Below are 24,190 nucleotides of genomic sequence, written 5' to 3' on the forward strand. Positions count from 1 at the left end.
CTCTGAGTCTCTTTTGTTTTTTAAATAGAAAAAGTAAAACAGAACCCATTAATTCCCTGATATTTTCATTCATTATCATTAATATCCTGATATAGGGCACCAATTAGTGGATCTATAAGTATATAGACACACAGAAATGGTACCTGGGTTTATCTGCAGATCCCCTGGCATAGAAATTGTTTTTTGCCAAAACCACAAGTTTCTGGATCCCAATTCACATCCTGGTTAATTCTAAGAAAATTTTGTCAGCAATGGAAGAAAAAATGGTCCTCCATTGTTAAAAGAACATAAAGCTGCTTTGAAACAAAAATTTAGAATTTTCACATAAATTGCAATATTCCTTGTCTATCAGAGCATGAGTGGGAAAGGAGAAATAAAAGAAACACCTGCTCCTTATGATTATCAGATTGGGCAATAAACCTACAGAAAGACTGACTCCTGTTCTTACAGAAAGAACTACTTCAGTTAAATATTTCTAGAAGGAAAGTGAATTTCAAAGTTTACTTTCTTGCTTTCCTGCAACAAAAAAGCTGCTATCAAAATGGTATTTCAAGCTTGCATGTTTGGGGCATTTTTTGCTAAATCTGTTCCAGAATATAAGTAAATAAGATTAATTGGAACCTGAACTTTTAATTGATGTGTTTGACCAGTTTTAATCCATCAAATCTTCACGTTTGAACCCTCTGATATCACTTGACAGAGCTGTTCACTGGGATTCGTTACCCAAAGGTTGCAGATCCAGGAACAGGGACAAGGACTTGGCAAGATGGAAGGGATGATCCTGCTGCCTCAAGAACAAACACTTCAGCTTTTCCAAAATGACTTTTTCCTCCACTTTCAGATTAAGCTTTTGTAGGGGCTGTGTCAGAGACTCATCAACACTTAAATCAGAGTTTTCATTGGCTTCATGAATCAACTCTTTATGCTCATGCAAAAACTTTATCACCAACCAGATTGTTGTCAGCCTGAGGGGGACACAGAAACCTGCCTGCCTTCAAAGAGCAGATGACTACCTGTGACCAGTGCCAAGTCATACTAGGCTGCCATCAATCTGCCCTGTAAAATCTTTTGCTTCCTTAATTTAAACACAGCAGTATGAATATTCCATCTGAAAGAGGGAATGTTCAAAGCCTTAAAACGTTGCCATATCTCATCATTCTTTGTGTTGGGTTTTTTTAACACATTGACCATGGCTCAGTCGTACCCTGTAGCACACTTATTCTAATTAGAACCTAGAAGGCCAGTAGAACAGATAAATTCTAAATATATGCTGATTCCCTGATGATTATAGTGACCATAATGGCATTGGTTTGTGTACCTCTATGAAAAATCAAACTTGTTACTACACATCTGGTACTGCCTTAAATAGTTTTGAAATTAAGTCTGAAACTCCAATAAAAGCCTTTAAGCTTATGTACAGCTACACTTTCTTTCAAAAAGGTGAATCCTCTAGTGAGTCATTGAAAAGATATGCATATCTCACCGTGGAAAAATATAGTTATGGACTGATTGAAGGGAGAAGGTGGAACTGAATAAATCCTGTCTGACTTTTTCCTTACATCAGGTAAGGGATGCACACTTTTGCTCATACATTCCACACTCAAGGCATGATTGGCTAGCCAGAATTTGCCTAAAAAAGGTCCTGTGCATAGTCCAAAGAATTCTAGCAAGCCCTTTTTTGTTCCTGCACATGGGTAACACTCCTGGAAACAGCTGAGTGTTTCCACAAACAACATTCCTATTTGTCATCTTTGCAGAAGGAAAGCATCTAGAACCATTTCAGAAGCAAGCAGCATTTCCTCCAGCTTTATTTACAAAAGATTGACTTCCCTAAAGCCAATTGTAATTAAAGCTCCATATGGTAGGTCCCTTTAAAAAAAAAACAACCCTGAATTATCTCTGTAGAGTTGTATCCCAATGTAAGTAAAAAGAAAAGCAGCTTCTTTTCCTGACACCCCAAAAATGTGTCAAGGCATATATTTTTCAATCCTTGGCCCTGTTACATTTGGAAGCCTCATGGTCTCCCCTTGTTCTATAATAATATCTAAATTAAAATTAATTGCTTGGCATCTTGATTGAACTTTTTATCCCTGACACTGCCACAAATAATTAGCTTAAAGCAAGTTTTGCTGAGTTGTAGAATCATAGAACATCCTGAGTTTTGTTCTCCTGGAACACTTCCAGGGATCCCGGGGCAGCCACAGCTCCTCTAGGCAGCCTGTGCCAGGGCTCACCACCCCCACTTTTTTTCCTGCTCCATGCTCTTGGTTAATACTTACTTTGCACAGATATTAATAATCAATAGAAACCATTAATCCAGAGCTCAATGAACAAAAAAGAAAGGCACACTCAAGACAGAAAATTCACAATTTCTCAGCAAGCCTTGAATGCAAGCAAGGTTGGCAAAAGGAAAGCAGGAACAAAAGCAAGGAGGACTGGAATTGGAGCACAGGAAAGTAAAAGGAATAAAAAACATGAGAAATCATAAATAGGAATGATGGTGGCTCAGTTAGAAGGAGCAATTCAAAGGCATGATTAGGGAAAGGAGTGAGGGGATGAAGCAAAGAGAGGAAAAAAGGCATGAAGAAATGGAGTTTGGGTTAGTTTGATATGTTGAGAGGAGAAAATTACTCAGGCACAATTTTATAATGAACATTTGAAGGCCCATGTTTACATTTTTACAATGAACAGGATTTTTTCTGTTTTTCATTTCTGATTTTCTAAATTTTGAACAAATAGTAGGAAACCAGTTCTTTAGAATGTCTGCTCCTGGGTGGCATGACACCTAACCCATGATGTCAGCTGTAGCCTGAAAAGATCTCTCCCTCCAAAGGCACCTCCAGCCCACACAGATGTAAACGTGTGGATGATGCCAAATGTTTTCAGCTTGAGGCGCATCAGCACCCACTGGATGGAGGCAGAGTGAGCCTCCCACTCCAGCAGTGTTTCCACAACACTGGGGAAGCCTCACAGTCCCCCTTGCTAAACATTTTGCCATCCTAAATTGAACTGTTGTGAAGACATTAACAGAGAAAATCCTAGGTTTTATGTTACACCATTCATGATGCTGTCTGTGTTTGACAAACCATGTCCTGATTCAGAAGTATTCTGCTGGGAAAACATTTGGGTTATACAAGCAGAATACCCTCTTTCCAGTTTTCCTGAAAATGAAATTCCATTATTTCCCAAAATTAGTCAGAGGAATCCACATCCTCCCACCACCATGCCAGGATGTAATGCTAGAGGATGTTCTATTCCTAAAAACATGATGAAACTTAGGGTGTTTCAATCCCTGGTCCAAATTTAAGATTCACATCCTCAGATGCATTCAGAGATTATAATAATTCAACCATGAAACCAGATAAATCTCTGTATCCTTCCTGCCATTACATTAGGTGTTTGCCAGCAACAAACTGCTTTGCCAGACACACAAATGTTTAATTACCATTACTTCATGTAAACTCAACAAAACACAACAAATTTGTTTGAAAACAGAAGTCCCAAAAGATAATCTAGCCTTGGAGAATAGAAGCAAGTAGTTCCCATATTAATCCCAACAGCTGTCAGACGTAAATTAGCAGTCTGGAGATCTAATGCCATGATGAAAAAACGTCATCCCTTATGCAAATCATGTTATGAAATATCCAGGAATAAAACCTCTTCCTTCTATTAACTATTGCAACAACACCAAGAAATCACTGCATGTAACATTTTCCATGGCACAGAATGAATAAATTAATAAAGAATATCTCCAGTTCACACCACACCTGTTGAATGAGATCTTTATGACTGCTCAGGTTTGACATCAGGAGCATGGGCCAAGAATGCAAATATGTTGTGAGAAAGAATTCAAGAGTCAAGATGAAGACCCAAGTGATATTTTTATGCTGCCCTCTCAAAACCTTTAAGAAAGAAGGCAAAATGAAGAGAAAGAGGGAAAATTACCTGAGAGAAGCTGTGGTTACCCCAACTCTGTGAGTGCTTAAGGCCAGGTTGGTGGAGCACCTTGGTCTGGTGAAAGGTGCATGGCAGGGGATTGGAATCAGATATTATTTAGGATTCTTTCCAACCCAAACCATTCCATAATTCAAGTTATGAATTTGTATTAAGAATGGCCCTGTTACAGTGAAATAATCTGAAAATATAAGCTACTATAAACCAGTCATTGAGCATATTTGCACAAATCGTTGATAATGTTCCTTTTTACAGATTTAAAAGTACACACTGGTGTACACTGAATTCTATTTATTTATAAAGACATTTTTTAGGCCGCCAACACACTGCGAGAAAGCTTAGAAAATTCTAAAATAGCAGAACATCCACTGGGGACTAACCTTTTAAAATCTTTACAAACATCACCAAAACAGAACATAAAATTATCTGTGTGTAAAAACCAATTTATTTCCAGTGCAGGATAAAAGCAAACCCACAACCAAACAACACAAACAATAAACAAACAAGGTGAGGAGGTGATGTGAGCTGGATTAAGACTGTGAATGATAAAGGCTTATGTTGCAGTTGGGGGAAAAGCTGTCCCTCTTAACTTCTCATTTCCAGAACATATTTATATATTTCTTAAAATCAGCCAGAGTTATAGCATTCCTCCTCAGCTTGGGAGTTAGGAGCAAGGTTTTTTTCCAAGGATAAGGGGCAGGTTGGGCAAGCTGGAGAACTGTGAAACACACTTCTCCTATAACTGTTTTTCCATTCTATTGTTTGACTTGTTAATCTGTGCACCATACCTAAGAACAAAGTGTTTAATACAAATATTAAGGCAACAGACAAGTTTTGTGGGCATATTTTACATTGCAACCGCTGCTAGACAGAACAAACCCCACTTGTTTTGTTTCAAACACCAAATGTGTAACCCAGGAAAGGTAAACGTGTGTTAAACTGGGTCCCAGCAAGTTTTAAAAGCCCTTCTCACCTGGCTGGATGCAGCAAGGCAGGAATTTCCACGGTGTGTGGGTGCCACCTGCTGCCCATCTCCAGCCCTGGATCCTTTCATTCCAGCGCCCTCCCTGAGCACGTTACAGAACTTGAATTTATTTTGAATAAATGCAACCACACAGAATATTCACTGCAAAGTTCTCTGCAAATCAATGCCAGGGGATAAAATTTATTCAGAATTCCCATCTTACAAGAAAAAGGATCAATATGCTTCCAATTTGAGGAATCTTTAGCCCCAGGCCACTCTACCTCACTGCTGACACAGAATCACAACCTGAACTGCAGCTTTTATAGCACAGACGTCAAACAGCTCCTCATGCAAGGAGAGGCTCAGCACGAAAACACAAAAGTGCTCTCAGAATAAGACAATAAAACTCAAACAAGCCTGAAAGAACTGCAGGGCTCCTCACTCCTGATATCCAAACCATATTATCTCTAAGTTTACCTGGAAAAAGCTCCACAATCTGTGACAATATTTTTCACAGGCAGAAAAAAACCCCATTAATACTGCTACTACTTCTGTTCACTGCCTGGCTTAGATTATTATCAGATTTACAGGGCCACATCAAAGTTGGACTGATGGATCTAACACAGGGTTATGGTTTTGGCCACTGGCACTGTCAGTGTCCCTGTCCACCCTCTGAGGGCACTGTCTCTCTGGGATGCTCATCCCAGGCAGAAGGAGTGGGAGATGAAGGCTAAGGAATCTGAGCACTCTGGGAACATGCAAGAAATAATAAAAGCCACAATCTGCTTCCAGGAAACACAACGGACAGGGAATATGGACTCAATCCCTTGTGCTAAACCTTGGAGAAATTAAAATTCATATTCTGTTCAAGCACCTGCTCAGATCCTGGCTTTTGAGGAAGGTCAAATAAGGCTGGGATTTATCAGCTCTGGAAATTTTTAGAGCAAGGTTGTTTACCTTCAGCAGGTGTGGCTTAAATAGTAAATGCAAATTAAGCCAATGCTGGGAGATAAACAGGAAGATAATTAGCAACAAGCAGTATCACACTACAGTAGGCCTAAGAATTAGCTTTAAACAGGCATTTTCAATTTCTGATTTCTAGGAATATTCAGGGCTGTTTTCTATTCCACTGTTAATAATACTCTCTGACCCAATTCAGCTCATTAATGTGGACGTATCACATTAATAAATGTACAAAGTAGCCAAAAGAAACTTTAAAAATAGACTTTTCATCTGTCTGCCCTGAAAATCAGGTTTTTTGGAAGGCTATCACATATCTATCTGCAGACTAGTTTCAAGAAGCAAATAGGCAGCATTCAATTCCATTTTCCAGCTCCCTTTCTGGACAATTTTTCTAAAGACAAATATTCCCTCTCTCCTTTCTGTCATTCATCCTCAGCTCTGCCACCTTTCCATGGACTCGTCCTGTAGAAGATGTTACTGCACAAAGTCCATTAGGAAATGTTTCCACAATTTATTAAACATTCAGCAATGAATTTGAAACCAATATTTTTGGAGACTACCCTGCATGATGTCAAACTCTGAACTCAAGAGCGGGACCATAAAAAACTTATGAAAAAAATTAAATGAAATGAAGCTGCCTCCCTCTTTCTCCAGGAGCAGCTGAAACAGAAGTGCTATGCTGGAGTTTTATTTCAAAATGCTATAGCATAAGGCTTTCATTTTTTTACAGCGAGAGAAAAAGTGAAAAGTGTTGAAATTATATGAAGAGAAGAATAAAATTCTCAGAATATGGAAAGAGAAAAAAAAAGCAGGAACCAAAGGAAGATCCCATTAAGGCAGCAAGGAGAGGATTAAAAGTGGCAATGACTCAAGTTTCCTTTAAAAAAAGAAAAGAAACAGAACAGCTGAGAGCAGATAGAGTGAGAAAGTTGTTAGGAAACCTGTCACACAAAGCAGGGGACACTGCTCAGATCCTAGAGAGTTCCCTTGTACTCCCCAGATGCTCATCAGCAAATGGAGTTTTAACGCTCTGTGTCATCCTGCAGCTCCAAGAGGAGTGGGATACATTTTCAACCAGCATGATTTAATGTTATTTGAGTTGACCTATTTCCTTCAGTTATCCTTTTAAGGGAAGCTTGGATTCTGCAGAAAGCAAAAGGGCTCAGTTCCACATTCTGCCAGGAACCTGCTTTGTGTCTCTGATCGTATATCTATTTTTCTTTGCCTCTGTTTACCTTCTCATTCAGTTTCTTGGCTTTATTCTGGGCCTCAAAGGGCTGGAAGAGAAATCAGTGTCTACAGTACCAAACTGAGAAACACGAGGAAGAGAAGAAAGGGGAAATTACTTTGGATTATGTGCAAATTTCTCATATTATTTATTTTTTTCCCTAACCAGTAGAAAAAGCCAGTAAGAAAAATCATCTCAGACAAAAAAATCTGACTCAGCATAAGACACTTTCTTCAAGTACCATAAGAAAAACATTGGAAATGAGGAGCAAGCCCTGCAGCTGATGTTTTCTTCCACACCCACGGAGCAGAATTCTCCCACAGAAGGACCAAAGTTAACACTGGGTGTGTCACCTCAAAGTTGGCCATTTTGCCCCATTAACACAGCCTGGAAGGGGGTTTGATGACCTTAAATATCAATTGGACTGAAGGAAAGTGGTTCCTCAACTTCATGGTGAGAACATCTCTCTTTCAGGCTCTGCTTTGCTGGGGTTGGAAAATGGAAAGACAGCTCTGATTGCAGTCAGCCTGGGAATGGGGTTGCTTCCCAGGAAAGCGTGGGAGAAGGACAAATGATCTCTCATTTCACACATTTGAGGTAAAGCACTTGCAAACAGCAGGTACTGAATTTCCTGAGTGCACCTTCAGTGCTGGAGACTAAACATGGGAGTACAGAACAAGCATTTAGCTCAAGCACTGATGCTTCATTTCAGAATTATCATTAAAATCCAAATTCGGCACACAACCTTCACTTACAAAACCAACCAACCAACCTGAACCAAAACAAAAATTCCCTTCACAAAAATCAAAATAACACAACACTGAATGAAAGGGGACAACCAACACAAATATGCTCAAAACCATGCCAGACTGTTGCCTGTCCCATTGTTTGTTTGGGAACAAACTTGCACCCATAACCAAGAGCTTGCTCTCTTCCACCTCTGTCCTTCCTTTCCATTGTGGAAGTCTTTTGTGGTACAGAGAAGCTGCTACTCTCCACAGTAAAAAAACATGGGAAAAAACCCCTACAAATAAAAAGGTAACAAGTGCAATGGTGTATTTACAGAAGGATATTTCTAACTCACTAACCAAACTTAGACTTAGCTTCCAAGCCTGGCATAGCATCACTTAAAATGTGAGATGAAACAAACTAAATTCATGTCTTTTTGCTCAAGCAGCCTTCACCAAACGATGTGTTTGAGAGGCTGAATCAGAAAAAAATAAAGAGTAAACAAGGAAAAGGCCAGTCACCTGCAGTGATTTTCAGGCATGCACGAAGTGTTGTGCAGGACAAAACTGTGTTTTATTCCCATATCAATTAATGCAAAGCACTTCTTTGTTTATATTCTTTCTTTACATGCTCACTGCCTGAGCAAGTGATGGTGGTGACAATGCTTTTATCTAAGGAAATATTTAATGCCTGCTGAGCTTAATGTCCTCAGTCTCCAGTTATAAATGACTTGTATGATCATCCTCTCCGGCAGCATGGCAGGAACCAAAGGGAGAGGCCAAGCTTTTTTATGTTGGGTCATTTTTTTCTCTCCTAACAATATTGCTGTTTTAATACAGAAATCTCAGAAAAGCAAAGTCTGCACTCTATTCTTTGAGACTCAGCAGATGTCTTTAAAACACTTAGTCTATTAAAGCTTATAAAGCATGATTAATGACCTGAGAGCTGCTGATCTGAGGTGAAAGACTCAGCAAAATTTGCCCAATGGCTTTTGCAGATTTCTGTGCTCTACATTAGAAACCAAAACCATCAGTGTAATTATTTCACAGAGGCTCAGATGCAACGCTCAAAAAACCTCTCCAAAATACTAAAAAGCAACTCAACAAGCAAAGGTGAAGAGCTCTGAAGCGCCAAAATCCCTGCTTCTGTTTGCTCCTTTTTATTTTTCCATAGTAGTGCAGCCAGAAATTTATTTATCTTATCTGGGTTTTTTTTTTATAAGGCGCCATTAGAGTTTCACCCAATTTCAGCAACTTTTTATCCAGATTAAAAAGAAGTTATATTTCTACAGACTTTTCATCCTAGCCAAGGGCATGGGATAGTAGCTCTCATTATAGACATTCCCCATTTTAAAACCACTGCCCTGAAGTGCTAATTTGTGTGGTGAAAGTATCACTTCGTTCTGCTTAAAGGACAAAAAATTTAAAATAATTTTTAAAAAAGTTTTGACCAAAAATTACATCATTTTGTATTCCTTTTTGAATCTGAAAGAGGTAGCAATTTTGAGAGAAATAAATGCTTCTCAGCTAAACATCAAGCTCAAAATATTATATACTGATAGAAATATGATCACTGTCTGATTAATTGAAATATTTTTCTCATCATTCTATGTTGTCATCTTATTTCAAAGGCTTCCATACCTTCTTCGTGATTTCTCATGGGCAACTCCTCACAGCATTGACTCCTTCTTCTCAGTACAAACAACAACCCCAACTCACTTCACAACACAACCAACAAACTCCAACTCTCCTCACACCCAGCTAATCCACTCTTTTGTAGCACTCATCTTCTTATTGGACACAGCTGTGGCCTATTAAGAACAGGCCTGTTTCTAATCTTTAGTGATTAGTAGAGCTGCAACTCCTCAGGTGTGAGATTACCTTCTGCACTATTCTCTTACATTCTATCCCTCCACAATTCTATTTTTGAAGAAGTTGTTGCTCTTCTATTATTTATCTTTGCTTATCTGGTGAATGACAAAAGTACTTAGAAACTTGAATTAGAGCATAACTTTTTGTTCTTAAGTTTCCAAAAGAAGCAGATGTGCAAAAAGGGCTAACTCAGGATTTGTTTCTCAGTTGCCTTACTACTAAAAAACAAATTAAACTTGTCCTTTTTTGGTAAAAACAAGTCATCTCTTGTTCAGTCGTTCCAGGCTCTAGTAAAAAATGTCTCTCTTTCTGTATACAAAAAAATTGCTGGAGTTATTAAATAATGCTTATCATCATAGATATTACAACAGTTCTACTATCATTACATTGCAATGGTTCCATATTGCTAGAGTTTCCTACCTCCTTGATGTTTCTGGCAGGCAACTCCTCCAGGCACCGACTCATCCTCCTCCTTGCAGCAGCCAAATGACTCCAGTACCCCCCAATCCACTCTTTTATAACACTCTTCTTATTGGCTACAGGTGTGGCCTGTGTAACATCAGGCCTGCTCCTAATCTTTAGTAATTGGTTCAGCTGCAACTCTTTAGGGGGTAAGATTACATTCTACACCACCTTCATTTACCCATACTGTGTCCCCCTACAAATGCTGATCCCAGTATGAACCCAAAGGGGGGCATAACTTATTACTGGTTTCCACTTGGATGTTGAGCTGCTGACTGTTGAAATCATTCATCCAGACAATTCCTTATCCATGTCACACTCCACCCATCAAACCCACATCTGTCCAATTTAGCAGCAAGGGATGTTGGGGGTGATCTTGCAAAACTCCAAGCAGGTGAAAAATTGTACATTGATGTTATAGATGGGTAATGAGATTAATTGGTCTCACAGTTAAGGGATGAATATTGTGTGAATATTAAGAGAAGCTTTTGTAATGTATAGTTATGTTATTGTACTTTAGATGTCCTCTATGACTATGTTCTCCCTAGAGTTCCCTTCCCCCCTGTATTGTGTCCATCAGACAGCTGGGGTTGTCTAGCACAGATAAAAAGAAGGCTGCACATGTGCCCCTTGCATGGGGCAGCTGGGAATGGAAAAGCTTGGTGCTTAGAGGGTGCAGCATGACAACCCCTGACCCGCCATCCAGTGACATGAAAGCAGTCTCCACTGATAAATGACAAAGAGCTGACTGACAGACTTTAGGAGGGGCCAGGGCTGGCTGATGCAACCCCAGGGCTGTAAAAGATTCAGCATCCATCTTGAAAACGAACCAGCCATGTGGGCAGTTCCTCATTTAGTCCTTTTGTTGTATTCTTGTTAAGGTTTAATAAACCTTTTAAAATTTTCAAGGTGGGCAGTTCTTTCTCACAATTAATTAATAGAGTACAATGCCACTGCTTTGCAAACTGAACTGGGGAGTTCCCACCACTTTTACTTACACTGCAGTTTTCCCAGGAACAGATGAATAAATAAGCTTAGAAGTAAGACACAGAGAAAGAAGAAAACTTCTTCGTTAGTGGAAAGCTCTTCCCCATGGCCACGTGAGTGCCGCTCCTGATCTGTCACTATAAAGAGTGATTAGGAAGCAATCTAAGCAATCCCTGGGCTCACCCCCTGCCTTGATTCATTGATCCTGGTCCTTCTGAAGTGTTCCACGAGCTCATGAAATCTCGACAGGACGGGATCTGGGTTTTGCAGGGCTTGGTTTTTGGCAGCAGGGGGGCCATGAAGATGTCACCTGTGCAAAGCTGCTGGAAGATTCCTCCCTGCCCAGCAGAGCCACTGGCTGGTGGCCACATGCTGCTACCAAAACTGGGCCAATGAGAGAGCCTGGCAACACCTCTATGATGACATAGTAAAGACTAAAAACCCAAAGTCACACAGTTTTGTCTCTAATCAGATAAGAGGAAGAGGGGAGAACACCTAAGGGAAAACATGGAAACACCAGGTCCCTGGAGGAGGGGGGGGGGGAGGTGCTCAAGGTGCTGGAGCAGAGGTTCCTCTGCAGGCCCTGCTGAACACCATGGTGAAGCAAATGTTGATTTTTGAAGAAAGAAACAAATGTTGATTTTTTTGTTTCTCTCCTCAGCTGTAGCAGGGCAGGGTGAGCGAGTGACTCTCCGGGTGCCTGGCACTAGGTCAGTGACAGACCACAGCAGCTCCCAATCAGAGTGACAGGGAAATAAGTGAAATGGTGTAGGAAATAACCAGAGGGTTTACCTTGGGATAAGAGGAGAAAGATGAAGAATTATCAAACTTTTTTCAGATTATTTAGTCTTCTCCTAGGCAATATTTAAGCTGTCTCCCTTACACTTGGTACTAGACTGGCACCATATGTCTAAATAGGTAACAGTGACTGAAGATAGTTTTATATAAAAATATCACTTTGCATTCAATCTCCAAGATTCAAGTTCATACACATTCTTTGGCAACACAACCAGCCATGTGAACTCCATTCAGCTGCCAAAACCACCAGTATTTAGGGACATATCCTATCAACTTTACTCCCTTTCCTGTGAATACAGTTAGAGACTGAGCAAACTTCCAGGTTAGAAGTGGATGGGCAGTGTTGACAGCTCAGAAGGGATTAGGAAACAGAGAGTACTTGCTGCCCTTGAATAGTAGTTCTCAAAGCCCTTTGTGTTGAGGCAATTAAGCATCAGTGTAATGATCACCCAGCCCCAGGCAGGGACACAGAGCTTGTCCTCCCTCACAATGCCCTCCTGTGCTGCTTTGAACAGTGGCAGCAGCTTCCCTGACTAACAGCACAAGGTGAGGTTGATTTCTGGCACCGTCAAGTACCAGAGGCACAACCAGATGCTGGAGGGAAAAGATATTTCAATGTTTAGAAGCTGATGGTCATCAGCAGTCATGGTTGTCTTCTGCCTCCTGAACAAGGCACCCTCTGTGAGCAGGCATTTCAGAGAAATCATGGAAAAGCTGTCACATTAGTTACTCTCATGACAAAAGCAGTTTGTGATATTTCCTATCCCCTTCCCTCCAACATCTGCTCATTCCTGCCCTCCCGAACTTTAACAGCCCCTCCTAACATCCCAACTCATCCTGTAACCCAGATTGATGAAATAATCCAACTCTGAGGGGAAGGAAAAAGCCCACACATGCACACACACCTAGTTCAGAATAAAAAATAATTGGAAAACAGGGAGTGAGTGCTTTCTTTTTTCCAGTGCTGATTATTCCACTGAATTTGTTTGTGCTGCACCCTCACAAAGAAATGTGTGGGTGGTAAACTGTGCTGCAGGATGACAAGCAACCAGGCAGCTAGGAAATCACATTCCTTTTTTGTTTTTTCCAGGATATAGGAACATTTCTAGGAGTGCCATGCACCTGCTTATGGGCCCAGGGATTTGGGTAATCTTTGGGATTACCTTCAACAGGGCGCTAAGTAAGGCACAGGAAGCTGTTACAGAAATATTTTGGACACTTAAGATGACAACAGCAGAATCTATCTGGCTTTTAAAATTAGCAATGTCAAAATAATGAACAGGAATTATGACAGCAGCCTTGTATGAGGAAGTTGTGATGTTCTGAGATATAGACCATTCAAATATGTTACACAGGCAAAATAAAATGTCCCTTGGAGTTCTGAGCAGCTACAAAGTCCCGGAAAGAAAGACAATATTTTGTCAGAAATACCAAAGTTTTCAAGCTTCCAAGTGCATGAAACTTGTTAACTTTTTTCACCAGAGCCTTGCATGTCTGATTTTAACTCCTTAACTTTTATTTCTTCATTAAGTCTGTCTGATCATAACACCTTAATCAGATTTAAACTCGCACAGATGTCCCAGGATAAAAACAGGCAGGCCATGTTGCTTCCATGGCCAGGGTAACAGCCTGGCGAGCGGTGGGGCCTCAGGTTTAGCTCATACCACAGTGGGGCTGTGACCCCTTAAAACTTGTATTGCAAAACTGTCTATTCTTTGATCCCTGAGGCACGGACTCTTGAGGGCATTTGTCAGGAAAGGGATAACAGATCACTGTGGGCCATGAAACCCTGCTCAGCCACCCGAGGAGACTGCCTCTTTTTGCCAAATTCCGGCTTTTTGGACAATCCTCAGCAGCTCAGGACATGCATAAGCACATATGGTGAGTGTTACAGGAGGTTTTCTTAACCCAGGCACTCTTTGAGCTGAATAGAACTCGTGAAGGAGCTGTAGGCAAAACATGATGGATCACCTGCACGCTTTCCTTGCCACGCTTCTTTCGTCACTGCAGGATGTGCTCAAGATCAGCTGCCCTCAAGTCTGCCTTTGGCTGAGAGCCTCTCCCCTGCTGTTGTTTTCTTCCTCTCAGCCTAACAGGACTCCCTGAGCAAGGAAACCATGTCCCTGTGATTCTCTGTTGGGAGAGTTCCCATCCTCTGCTCCCTCCTCCTGTGCAGAGGAGCCTGCTGAAACTGCTTTTCCCTCCCAGTGTCAGCCATAGTGCAAGGAATTGAGCAGAACGGAGCATGAAATTCAGTCTCCAGTAAATATGAGGGTAATTTAACCAGATGGCTGTAAAAAAATAATATTCTAGAGTACAAGCTATGGGTAGGCAATTGATGTTTTCTATTAAATAGCATTAGAATGACTCAGATTTGGGTACCTGTCCTCTCTGGAACAGCTCTGAGAGGGAGACAGAAACAGGCACTGACTTCACAGCTCTCAGAGGGGGAAGGATTGGTCTCAGCCTTTTGCCATCCTCAATACCTACCTAAATTGAGATACAGACATACAACAGGGCCTTTCCTATCCTTACTGTTTTTACTCCATGAAAATATTTTATTTGTTTATAACAGCACTCTATCCAGCTCTTTATAGAAAGTTTTGTGTAATCAAAGGCTGCATGTTTCATATTCTACCATTACTGGAAGGTTGAAGAAATTCTATTTTGTTTCATTATCTCCAGGTTACTCCTTCAATATTCCTTCAATTTCTTCATGAAAAGAGGCTAAAGCAAGGTGGGGTGGCCTCTGCTCCCAGGTGAAGAGGGACAGGATGATAGGGGCTGCCCAGGGAGGTTTGGAGTCCCTATTCCTGAAGGTGGCCTGGAAAGGTCTGGACGTGGCACTCAATGCTCCGGGCTGGTGACAAGGAGGGGATCACTCACAGATTGGATTCAGTGATCTTGAAGGTCTTTTCCAACCTAAACAATTCAAAACCCTGTCTGCCCAAGCTGGCTCCACTGGTATCACTCCCGTTGATATCCATTTATCCCAGGCAATTACAGGCAGGATATGCTCCAGCAAATCCTTGAGCACCATTCCAGGTCCTTCCTGAGCACCTGAGAAGTTCCTGCCTGCTCCTATGGCACACTAAATCCATCTGCTGGGCTGGCTGCAGCAGGAAAAGAAGACAAAGGAGTTGTTTAGTTGCTTGTGGATCCCTCTGGGCTGATGGGATCATTGCTTGGCTGCTCAGGGTGGTGCCAGGGCAGCTTTGTGGCACGGGAAGGATATAAAATGTTCTAATAATGCTCCTGATGGCCTGGCTCAAAGCAGTGACCAGAAAAGTAGGTCAGAAAGGAAATCTTGTTGCTCCAAACAGGACAGTGGCAGCAGTCCACTGCACAGGCACAGGGTTTATGTAAGGCAGTGGCTGGGGCCGCTGCACTTCGACTTTCAACACCAACACAAAGCCCAGCACAAAAAATGCTTTTCTGCTCCACAAAAAAAGCAGGAGCCAGCCTGTGCATGAATGTAGAAGGGCACACATATCCCCAGCACCACAGCTGTGCACTAATCTAAATATTCCAATTCAATTAAAGAACATTTCTTTCCCTCAGACACAAAGGATAGACTAAAACAATATTTTTGAAGGCACAACAAAAAGTTGTCTGTAGTTATTCCTGTGGCATCCTGCTCTATTCCCAGTTATTCCAGGGTTTCTACGTGCCATCCCACCAGAGCAAAGAGACCTTAAAAGGGTGTAATCAGCTCCCTGGCCTCTCTGCAAGAGATATAACTCATGGAAAGGGATGTCTCAGCAGTGCTCCCCAGCTCTCACAGGAATCACTATCAGCTGTGGAACCAGAGTATGCTATGCTGTTCCCACATTTTCAGCCACCAAAGTCCAGTGAGAATGACAGGCAGAGAGATACAGAAAGCATCAGTTATGTGACACACTGGGAGTTGGTTGACACCGAGCCAGATCCCAGGACAAAGCAGGGAAAAGTGGCTTGAAGCAACCTGAGTTTGCCTCCATCATTTTAATCTTTACATCAGGGTGCTGGGAAAGGGGAGCTGGGGTCGTCTTCATGCTTCAGGCTGCTCCTGGACTCTCACTGATTAAATAAACAGATTGGGTTTAGAGACACGGCCTTATTCAGGGAACTGAATAATAAAATGGACACTTCTGTGCAGCATAAATATTTGCTCATCAGTGACTCTGCTGCTGGCCCTGCTGACTGTGCTCTTTTTGGATCCTTGCTTTTGATATGCTCCAGTTTCCAGAGCCAGCACCTGAGCTGATCCCCAGGGCAGCAACAAATGCTTGGCAGTGGCAGGACCCAGAGGCTAAAATGTCTTTTGGAGTGACAGGACCTTCAGACCATTGGGAAGTAACCAGTTTGGAAATCATTCTCTCACACTGAACAGCCTGCCTGGAAAGGGCTGATCAAACAAAACAAGTCTCTTTCTCTAGTAAACATATCAGGTAAATGTATTCAACTAAAGAAACCCTCTAGTGGATCATGTGCACATTTATTTTGACATTAAGGGGAATATTTCATCCTAAATGCTTTGGGCTGTGCATAAACTTACCCTGGGCCAGGAACAACAGCGAGAGCAGAAAAATCAGCTGTGGCCTCCAGCCCCTGGAGCAGCCCATTCCCTGCTCCAGAGTTTGCTTAGCAGATTTTCCAACTCTCCTAGGCCTGACCTTTCACTTGTAGCCCTCTGTTGACTGTAAATGACCGGGCAGTGACTGTAAGATTTTAATATCTCTCATCTATCACAACGGGCCATTAAAGCTGATGCCTATAAACACACAGAGCATGGGGTTGCTGGGTCTGCTGCACAGTCTGGACTTAACACATTCCTGTTAGGCTATTAAAAAACAACTGCATTGCTTTAAATCTTATTTTGGAGCATTTTCATGGCTTGAAAAGTCAGGGTGATGGCCCCACAGAGTATTGAAGGAGCTGCATAAAACGACTTAGAAATGTGGTGTCCTGTAAGGGATTAAAATAAATATTTCAGACTCTTCATGCGTGCAAGCATTAGATGCATATATATCAGAGACAGGAGTTTTAAGTAATGTGGAAAAAAAGTTTAGAGAAAACAGTGAATCAAAGAGCTGTGTAGCTGCAATTTAATCAAGATGGTGTCACATTGGTGTCTGGATAATGCTGACATCTCTTCAGACAACCAACTTCTGTAATTTCTTTTTATTTTAAATTCTAGGAGCTAAACCTAACCAAACACTATATCAGCTCCCTTGAAGGTCGTCTCTCAAGTGAAAAGGGGCTTTCATAGGCACTTTCATTAGTGCACTTCCTATGAGTGTCTCTCACTCCTTAATTAAGATTCTTAATTCTTTTATACGTAATTATCAGATGTTACAAAGTACTTAACATTGGCATGATGGAACTCTGCTGAATATTTATAACTTTGTTTACACATTTAAATATGGTGTTTAACAGCTTTGCCCCCCCTCATATTTAGTGTGCAGAAGATCCAACAACAATTAGGGCAGCATTTTACACCTCTGACCAGTGCAGATACAAGTCCAATCATTATTTATCAAAAACATTTTACACCCTTGAATCTAAGAAAAAATGTTCACAGCAAGTCTTTTTGTGCATCAAAAGTCTAGGAATGACCAACAAAATTACCAGCAAGAGGTGGCATTGTGAATCCTGCCATAATATCTGAATTTTATGAGCTTGCTAGTGCCATTGTTGTACACCAAAGAGCACTGTAATTATGATCACAGAAAATGCATGAAATATCTGATGGGGAGAAAAAAATCGCAATAAGGTAAAAGCAAAAGGTTTTGTGCTGGCAGCAACAATGACAGGTGAAAGAAATGAGCAGTAAGGGTCAGGCAACAACTGATCTCTCTTTGGACATGGACTGAGATCTCCACCTAAGCATAAAGTTTTAGGAACAAAGCCATCTAATCAATCAAGCAGCCTCGGTGTACTTTCACATAATTTCATCAGAGTATTAAAAAATCAGTCATCCCTTTTCAATGTAAAATTTCAGCAGTTTTTGAGTCAGCAAAATCAGTGTAGAGGCAAGGGAGCATGAAATAGCCCTGGTTAGCCCTGGCACAGAGACTTCTGATCTCTGAGCTTCAAAACTCCTCTCACACTGAGCAGCAAAGTGTCATTTTCTGTCTGCAAGTAACTTCTCCTGTGCCAATGGACAGTGTAGTCACAATGTAGTCACACTTGCACTTGTACTCAGTGACAGCTCCCTCCTTACTGCTTCCTTTCATTCCAGGGATTCAGGAAAGGACAGGAAAACTGGGTGTCGCCTCTGTGAAGGGACAGTTCTCAGTTGGGTACAGCACAGAGATGGGTGGTTGGTTTGCACACTCACAAAAGCCATCTTAATAATCAAAGTCAGTGGACAAACATCCCTAATGTGCTAATGGACAAAAGGACTTTTAATAAAGAATGAGGAGCCTACAGGAAAAATGGAGAGAGACAATTTACAGGAGCATGGAGTGGCAGGACAAGGGGAAAGGGCTTCAGACTGACAGACAGGAGGTTTGGATATTGGGAAGGAATTGTTCCCTGTGAGGGTGGGCAGGCCCTGGCACAGGTTCCCAGAGCAGCTGTGGCTGCCCCAGATCCCTGGCAGTGCCCAAGGCCAGGTTGGATGGGGCTTGGAGCACCCTGGGATAGGGGAAGGTGTCCCTGCCCGTGGCAGGGGGTTGGAACCACCTAATCTTTATTGTCCCTTCCAACTGAAACCATTCTGTGATGATTCTGTGGTGATGATTATATGAATTCAGTTAAGAGCCCTCAAAGGGCTCCTTTCATATATCTCACAAATCCCAGAGATCAGTAATTACAGGCTCAGTTTTGCTCTTCTCTCTCTCCATGACACTTCACTTGTGGCACACCACAAAACACATTTCTGCCTCCCATTCTGTTCAAAATAAACCATAAAAGGCTTCAGATTTCATAAGGCTGCAACACAGCTTCAGTGATTTTGAGGTCATGGGGTCCTTGATTTAGCAAGACCTTCTTGCAAAATGCAGACCACAGAAACTCAGCAGTTTTTAATGCTGAGAGCATTGAACTCTGTCTCCCTTAAGAGGTATTTAGGTAAGTCAAGATGGTACACAATAAGAAAAAAAGAAAAGTACTCATTTTCTTCTCAGCTAAAAAAGTTGCTTGAAAGAAATTCTGTTATCATCATTATGCAGCATAGGCAAAAATCACCGTGGAATTTACTCTTTTTGGAACAGATCTGGGTTTAATTCAAGATTGTCTTCACATTGAAAACACCTCTATGTCATTATTTTTCAACTCAAAAGCTCTGTTACAGAGAAGGAGCTACACAAAAGCCTTGCATAAGAATGTCTTGCTTTTGTAAAAACGGTTGAAATGAAAGGACACTTTTTTTGTGTTTGAGGAAAAGCTGCCAGTGAAAAATCGAGGTGAGATTCTGAGACTCCTTTCCCATCCTGTGAGCTGCAGCTTGCACAGGGACACAGCCAGGTGAAAACAAACACAGAACAAACAGATGGAACACAGGCACAGTTTTATGGAAAATTTTAGTTTTCTACAATATCTAAGAGCCTCTGCCATTAGGATTTCCAGGAAGAGGTCATCCTTCTAGGTCACTAAAAACTAGTAACATCTTCAGTGGAAAAGGATATATAATTTTTTTTTTCCTGTGTTTTGGGTGGCTACCCTACAGATGGCAGGGGCAGGACAAAGGAGAAGATACTAAATTTTTAATTTATGTCAGCATACTCCTAGTCTGATTTTTCCCTTAAAAAATTTAGTTGGTAGCAGAGAGTGACCCTTCCATTACAGCATCTGAGGGCACCACAGTGATTAATTTTATCCTCCCTCTTGCCTTTGAAGTTGAGATAATTGAGTGGTCCAAGGTCACATGAAAGGCTGTGGTTGATCTGGGAACAAAAGTCAGATTTTTGTGTCTGGACTTCTGCTTTATCTCTGTAATAAACCTTAGTAGTAAGAGCAGACAAGGAAAAAGCTGTTTAGAGGCCAGGTGGTTACATTCAGAGGGAGAAAGCTGAGAGAACAGAGAAAGTAATTTCTCCAACTGAGATGTTTTTAAGGCCTGTTGGAGTGTGTTTTATTGAGTTCCAACTGTTCTCTGCTCTGGAAAACAAATAAACAAGATTATAAGCAGTTTTAAATTTTATTATTTATCTTTATAAACATGGTCAGCCCATTCTGTACCTTGATGAAGAGATTTTTCCTCACAGTTGTTTGTTTTTTCTGCAGTGAAATTACCAAAGTGAGTGGGGAAGGGCATACTCCAGAGGGAAAAACCAAACTGCAGGGAGACCTGGCTAAGCTGGAAGAGCCGTATCCTCCCATTCCAGTACTTAAAGGGGGGCTGCAAAGAGGGTGGAGCTTCCTTTTGACAGGGAGTCACTTGCAAAAGATGGGGGATCATGTGCACCAGCTACTGCTGGCAAGTTCCAGTTGGTCACCAGGGGATAATTCTGCACAGCAACAATCAGCCCCTGGAGTAATCTCCCCAGGGAAATACTGCATTCTGCACCACTGGGAAATTTAAGATTCAGCCGGACAGGATGCTGGGCTGTTGTCAGGAAAGGCTGGACCAGATGATCCTTGAGATCCCTTCCAACCTTCTAGGATTCTGTAATTTATTTTAATGCTTTGTTTTCTCCCCTAGATTTCTGAGATTTCAATCCAAAAGCTAATCAGGTGTTAATCAGAAAGACTTGCTTGGTTTTAGGGTAGTATATATCAGACATCAAATCTTTTATTTCTAGATAGTAGAAAAAAAATTCTATTCAAGTGGTTCTATATATTACATATACTTGTATAAGTAGGCATTATTATTAAAAAAAATCATAACAACAACAAACACTTTAATTTTGATGTAACAGATTTCATTAAATCCTGACATTTTATCAAGGTTGTTACTAATTTTATCATTTCAAATGTAATCTATTCATTCTAAACAATTAGTGAAATCTGAGACAAGCATTTGTGAATTTAGAATTCTAATTCTCAATTTTGATTTCCATATCTATATAATTACCATTTGCTCTGAATTGAACAAGTGTATTATGAAGTGAACTGGTTCCTATTTCAAAACCTTTCAGACATGAAAAGAAATGATTTATTGTATTGTCTTTTTTTACTTCTGAAAAAGCTGTGAAATAATACTATAAGAAAACTCCTGTCCTAATCCAGAAATTTGGTTTTTTTCCAATCTCCAGCCAGAAAAATCTAAATCAAACAGAAAGGATGAGCACAGCTCAGTTTGTTTACAACACTGAAAAACTGATTTACATCTTGACTTCTTTTAATGAATTTTGTCACTTGGACTGTCCTCTCTCTTCATCCATCTTTTCATCACCAAAAAAATTTAAGTAATTATTGACCCAGATTGTAGTTTATTCAAAGTAAACATTTCATTGATATATATTCTTTAAAATCCTCTCAGTATACACCCATTATTTTTATTTTTCCACTTTTTGATATCTCTACATCCTTTCAGGAAATGTAACCTGTTCTGTGAGTGAGCCTCATTTCTTTAGCTTTACAAAATGAAAATATCATTCTTATTAAGAGTGGAAGCAAAGACTTAAGAGTCAATATGTTGGCCTTCAAAGCTTTTGTTTAAAATCCAGATGTCAGCTATGTACACCAGTGTTTCTGCAGATGGAAAGAAAAGAATTTAAAAAAAAAAAAAGGATGGAATAAAATATAAATAGCCTAAAATCTAGTTGAGACAAGCACAGATTTTGCAGTTCATTTGTCATACAGAGATGGTGCTTTTTTGTCCTCCCTGATAAAAAAAACAGAATAATTTAGCTCTTCAGCGCTCAAAACATCATCAAATACCATGCATTACTACTTCAAGGAAATGGATTTATGAATGCAAACATAAATAGCAAGTTCAGTATAGCTTTCAAAAACAAATCAGATCTTTGGCTAAGATAACTACAGTAAAAACCCTCAAGTGTAATAATGTGCAGAAATGTCTCAGGGGCAATAGGTTATTTTCTTTTTTAGCTTCACTTCAAATTTTTAAATGGTTCCATTTTCCAGTAGTTTAACACCTGGGGAACAGTGCTATAAAATCTCCCTTCCAACTCAAAGCATTTATTATTCTGTGATAGTATCCAATGCAAAGCAGAATTCTAATTAATTCTAATTCTAGCTATAATTTTGCAGATATCCCAAATGTACTCTAATGGAAAATCAACTGCCCACAGCAGAGCAGCTGCTTCACAGAGAACAGACTTTAGCTGGCTTTGGACTTATTTTACTGCAAGTTTCTTGTGTGTTTTAGATTATGTCATCATTTGTTCTCCATGTCCCAGATAAGCACAGTAGAATTTCTATCTGAATCAGTGACTTTGGTGTTTAGGGTGAGAACTATTTAGCAATAACTAAAACCAACAGTGTGTTATCAGCATTATTCTCATATCAAGTCCAAAACACAGCACTGTGTCAGCTATCAAGAAGAAAATGAACTCATATTCAGCTGAACCTAGGACTCAGGATCTGAGAAGGCACTGCAGTAATTAATGTCATCTTTTTAACATGGAAACTTTTAATGTGTCTAAGTGATGTGCATTTTCATTTATGTGAAAAAGGAGATCATGCAATATTTTGTAATTTTGAGTAGAAGATTTTTACCTTTGCTTTCTTTAGGATACTGATGTTGAAGCAGCAGATCTGTCAGATGTCAAAAATAAGACTGAGGCTTGAAAAATCCATTCAGAAGAGACTAGAATAAGTGATTTTTTAAAGTTTATTTTCTCCAATATTGGCAATAGTGTCTGAACATGAGTCCAGGTGTGTCCAGGTGGGCAAGCAAGCCAAGGGCACCTGGGCTGTGGCAGCAATGGTGTGGCAGCAGGACCAGGGCTGTGATTGTCCCTTGCTGGGCACTGGTGAGGCCACACCTTTAATCCTGGGGTCAGTTTCTGCTTCCTCATGACGAGAAGGAAATTGGAGTGTGTTCAGGGAAGGGAACAGAGTTGGGGAAGGGCTGGAGAACCAGGAGAGGCTGAGGGAGCTGGGGGTGTCTCAGCCTGGAGAAAAGGAGGCTCTGGGGCACCAGTATTTCCTCTGTGTTGCCTTCCTTTCTTTTCTCCCTCCAAGCCCCTGTACTCCCCAGGCAGACACTGATCCCTTGGTGAAACAGTGAACCCTGGTGTTTGTGCCTTGGTCTGCCTGCAATAGGACGGGTAATAGGACATCAGCAGATGAGCTGTGCTGGGAAATGCTGCTGTCTCTCTGTAGCCCCTGCAAGGACAGCAGCTTTACCCTTGTCAGAAGACTGCTGAGCCATTGCAGTGGGGCTGTGAGAGGAGGAGAGAGGCCTTGCCAGGACATCTCCAGCTTCTGCCCACTCATCTGCAAAAAAAAAAAAAAGGAACCCAGCAGATTTTGGTTATGATTGTTGCACACCAAGCACTCACAGTAGGTGAGCTTGAGCTGCATAACAGAGGATACAAGAGCTGAAAATACTCTTTCCTGAAACAAAAATAAATCAAGCTTAAAGCAGAGCCAATAGCTCAGGGAATGCCCTCCTGACTGCAGCTGCTCTAATTCATTTATGTCCTCCAACCTGCAGAGCACCATTAAGGCCAACAGCACAGCAGCTTCTCCATGAGTGACCAAGGGAAGAAGGGAAGGCAGAGGAAATGCTGAGGGGTCACTTGGTTCCATGGGAAGCTGGTGCCAAAGCCATTGGGTTTCTGATTTGGAGCTCTGCACCAACTGTGCACATCGAGCCTATTTTAAATCCGTGACATATTTACTGTTGCCCTCAGTCTTTTTCCTATTGTTTTACATTTAGTTCTTGTTTTCCTGTCTTTAATTAAGCTGTGAGTTACTCAGGGCACCACCATGACTACTCCTATTTATACAATGCTTGGCACATGGACTTTGAGGCATTGCCAAATGTGGGGAGAGAAGAAAAAAGAAAAAAGAAACACAAGACAGCAAAGTATTAGGAAGGAAGGTCAGACTTAGAAATCTATTTTTCTAGACTATGTACACTTTGGTGATTCAGCTCTGGAAAAACAAAAGCAGAGAAATTAGTGGAAAAACAATCAATATGGAGAAAGATATAATAACATAGACACATGCCCACGGAACTGGAAACATAGGCAGGCAGGAACAGCCTCTTTAGAGCCCAGCCTTGGATCAGTAGGGCAGCACAATGTATGCAGGTGTCTTGCAACAGGAAGCCAAACAATTACTATGCCTTAGAATAAAACAAAAATAAACAGTCCTTTTGACTGTTGCCCT

The sequence above is a fragment of the Melospiza georgiana genome, chromosome 2 (genome assembly GCF_028018845.1).
Source record: "Melospiza georgiana isolate bMelGeo1 chromosome 2, bMelGeo1.pri, whole genome shotgun sequence".
NCBI classification, from domain to species: Eukaryota; Metazoa; Chordata; class Aves; order Passeriformes; family Passerellidae; genus Melospiza; species Melospiza georgiana.